The sequence below is a fragment of the Colobus angolensis genome, unplaced genomic scaffold (assembly GCF_000951035.1).
Source record: "Colobus angolensis palliatus isolate OR3802 unplaced genomic scaffold, Cang.pa_1.0 Scaffold283, whole genome shotgun sequence".
Lineage (NCBI taxonomy): Eukaryota > Metazoa > Chordata > Mammalia > Primates > Cercopithecidae > Colobus > Colobus angolensis.
In genome coordinates this window covers 2,597,034-2,600,993 of record NW_012116077.1, presented here as the reverse complement: position 1 = coordinate 2,600,993, position 3,960 = coordinate 2,597,034, and the positions used below count along the sequence as shown (strand labels likewise).

The 3,960-nt window shown below is 41.0% G+C and overlaps 1 protein-coding gene across 1 annotated transcript in view; it reads left to right on the top strand.

Annotated features, from left to right (window-relative positions):
• Positions 1–2,302, top strand: part of RBMX (RNA binding motif protein, X-linked) — an 11,298-nt gene extending 8,996 nt beyond the window's left edge. Inside the window, exon 8 of the mRNA XM_011948796.1 lies at positions 1,070–2,302. The gene's annotated coding sequence lies outside the window, so the exon portion shown is untranslated. The remainder of the gene's footprint in view (positions 1–1,069) is intronic.
• The last annotated feature ends 1,658 nt before the right edge of the window (positions 2,303–3,960 follow it).

Below are 3,960 nucleotides of genomic sequence, written 5' to 3'. Positions count from 1 at the left end.
GGCTAATTAACACACGAATTAAGTTCCTACAGCATATTTGTAGTTAGAGACGTCAGACTTTTTTTTGAGACATCATATTCTGTTGCCCAGGCTGGAGTGCAGTGGCGATCTCGGCTCACTGCAAGCTCTGTCTCCTGGGTTCAAGCGATTCTCCTGCCTCAGCCTCCCCAGCAGCTGGGACTACAGGTGCACGCCGCCACGCCTGGCTAATTTTTTGTATTTTTAGTAGAGACGTGGTTTTACCGTGTTAGGATGGTCTCGATCTCCTGACCTTGTGATCCGCCTGCCTCGCCTCCCAAGGTGCTGGGATTACAGGCGTGAGCTACCAAGCTCGGCCATCTGTGGTTGATTTTTAAAGCTTGCGTGTTGTTTTTTTTTCCTTTCTGAGACAGTTTTGTACTTGTTGCCCAGGCTAGAGTGCAATGGTGTGATCTCAGCTCACTGCAATCTGCTTCCTAGGTTCAAGCGATTTTCCTGCCTTGGCCTTCCAGGTAGCTGGGATTACAGGTGCCTGCCACTGTGCCCGGCTATTTTTTTGTATTTTTAGTAGAGATGGGGTTTCACTGTTGGCCAGGTTGGTCTTGAACCCCTAACCTCAGGTGATCCGCCTGCCTCGGTCTCCCAGTGCGCTGAGATTATAGGCGTGAGTCACTGTATCCGGCTTGCTTGCTTTTTTTTTTTTTGAGATGGCTTCTCCCTGTGGCATGATCTCAACTCAGTGCCGCCCAGGTTCAAGCGATTCTCCTGCCTCTCACATTCCCAAGTAGCTGGGACTACGGGTGTGCACCACCGTGCCTGGCTAATCTTTGTACTTTTTGTAGAGACAGGGTTTCACTATGTTGGCCAGGCTGGTCTCGAACTCCTGACTTTGAGTGATCTGCCTGTCTCAGCTTCCCAGTGTTGGGATTACAGGCATCAGCCACTGTGCCTGCCCAGAGCTTGCTTTTTAAAGCAATTTTATTTTTAGCTAAAACAACAAAAAATATATTTAAATGATAGTTTGGGGGGAAGTACTTCACAGTAAAACAAATACTATGTAACAGGATCCCATGTGTTTTTCATTTTACAGAGTTGTTGAAGCAGAAGGCGGCTGATTGTCAATAAGTCACTACAGTTGCATAAGCAGTGCTGTCAGAATTGGTTTGGTGCAGGCAATAGATTTTGCCTTCAGGGGTTCCTGTGGATCTGAGGAAGGCATCAGTGTTGATTAACATTCGTAACTAGGGAGTGAGTGGTAGTTACTTAAAGCAAGTAATTGGCCAAATGGAAAAGGGGAAGTAATTAAGGAAATTGGTAAGTGGAGGTAGTCAGGAAGTTCTTGTGGTTCTTTACATAGATTTTATAGCTTTGGCTTTCATTTTGTTTAGCTAAAGTCATGGGGACAACTCTTCAATTTAGAACTTAAGTTGAATTATAAAAATGATGGGTATAAGTGGTAGCTCTATTTAGTGAAGTGTCTGTCAGAAAGTGAAACATTTTTTGGTGGTGACTTATCCACAGTTTAGTTGTAGAATAAAATTTATGAGTGACATCTGGAAAGTAACCATGCTAAGATGGCAAGCACACTGGAAACATGTAGGCCACTTGGCTTTCTTTTGCTGTATTGTTTTATAAGCCTACTTTACCTCCCAGTCTTGGAAACAAGTTTATTGGTTTGGAGACTAGAGCCAATAGTATAATGTTCTCAAAGGAAACAGACTTGAGTTGTTAGATTAGAGGAACTAACCCAACTTCAATGATTTTTTTTTTTTTTTTGTCATGTAGTTATGGCACTGTCTTGTTTGGAACATTTGCAACTGGGGATGGTACCACAGTTTTAACTCTCATTTGACAACCTACTACTAATCACAGACTACAAGGTTAATGACCAAATTTATGTGGTTTTTGCACTTCCATAGCTGTCTCAGTCCAAACCTCCCATATACTCTTACGATTACTTGGGTTACAGCTTCTGTGAGGACCTTTTGGCTCTTGAGATATCCTAAATATTTAAGGTATTTAGATATCTTTAAGATAGTATAGGATATAGAGATTGTACTAAATAGGAATATTAAGTTCAGAGCAAGGAGTATGTTAAAATGACCAGTTACCTGTTTGATAAATAGTTTACTGACCTAGCAGATGTGTGGAGAAAGAACCAGATCTTGATTCTTCTGGGTATAATACTGGTTGTAAAACGATACAGAAAATGTTTTCCTTGTTTAACTGGTAGTTGAACATAGAACTTGGGTATTATAGATCACTTTTCACTTTTTGGAATGTTTTGTATTGAAACTTAATAAAACTTTAACATGGCATCTTTTTTGTGGCAAGGGGCTTTTTTTTACTTTTAAGAAATTAGGGGTTTATGTTTTTAAGTGTTTTTCCCATGTCCGCCTCCCCCAAACACTAGCTCTGTTGCATTGATGACAATCAGTTTTGCATGGGAATGTCCAGAGTCATTGAGGCTGTTCATGTGACTAGGCCTACCTTTTTTTTGAGAGTAAGCTTTGGGCGGAATGTAGATGACTTCAATCCTCATTGTAAAAGTTAAGTGGAAGCACAATCACACACCTGAGAAGCAGAGGCTAAATAAACCAGGAATCAACTGTAGTGCTTTTATTTAGTTCCTGCTTAACTCTTCGGGATAAACAGGTCAGCAACTACTCAGTTGTGGCTGTGGATTCCAAGTACTTTGGGTCAAGCGAAGCATATGATAATATGTTTCTGAATTTGCAGTTTTCAGTTTCTCTGCTTTACCTAGTGTCCTGTATATATCTGATTAGTTGATGTTCGTTTGCATCTAAAACTGGACATTGCATTTGGGTTACATAGTCAGTTGAACAGAACTCATCACATGGAGAAAGATGCAGCTAAGCATTAAGATGGCAGAGAAAGCCCTAAGTATTGTCATTCTGTAAATAGTCTCAGCTCTACACCTATTGTTTTTTGGGGGTTTATTAATGAGATGGAGTCTCGCTCTGTCCCTCAGGCTGGAGTGCAGTGGCGCCATCTCAGATCACTGCAACCTCTGTGTCCCAGGTTCAAGCGATTGTCCTACCTCAGCCTCCCAAGTAGCTGGGATTACAGGCATGCGCCACCATACCCAGCTCATTTTGTATTTTAATAGAGACAGGGTTTTCATCATGTTGGCCAGCCTGGTTTTGAACCTCCTGACCTCAAGTAATCTGCCCACTTCGGCCTCCCAAAGTGCTGGGATTACAGGTGTGAGCCACTGCGCCCAGCTAACTCTATACCTATTGTTCCAGGAAAACATTACCCATCCCATCAATACTTTATGTTGTACATGTCAATATACTTCCTGAAAAATAACTTGAACTTTTCTATCAATGAGTTCAACTTTAATCGATTTTTAAAATAACATTTAAATCTGAAATATGTATTAAGTGTACCGTTTTATGAACTGAGAAATGTGTACCCTATCAAGATAATTACCATCATCTCAAAGTACTTGAGTTTTAGCCATGTATACATCAGTAGTTCCATGTTGCCAAGTATGAGTGTAGTATGCTTTCCCATTCATGGAAACCTGTTTTTGGCTTTCATGCATAAAGTTGCTATAAATGTTCTTACACTAGTTTTTGTTTTTGTAGTTACTGAGATGACAACGCGTGCAGAATTGCTGAATCGGGATAGATGTACATTTTTGAGAGATCGCTAGGCATTTTTTCCAAAGTAATATTTTGGAAACACTTAGCCAATGATGTGTGAGTTATTAATCCATGCCTCGTCAGTATCTGGTGTTAAAGTTTAGTCCTTATGGTGAATTTGTGGCTTATCCCCTGAGGAATGAGTAGCACTTAAAAAAAAAGTATACGGTGGAATGCACTGATCTCATGTACAGTTTGATCAGTCTTGAGAAATGCTTAGCACATCAAGACATAGAACATTGCTCCAGAAAGTTGTGTGTGCCCCTTCTCAGTCAGTAGACCACCTCCCAACACCAGCAACAAACACTGA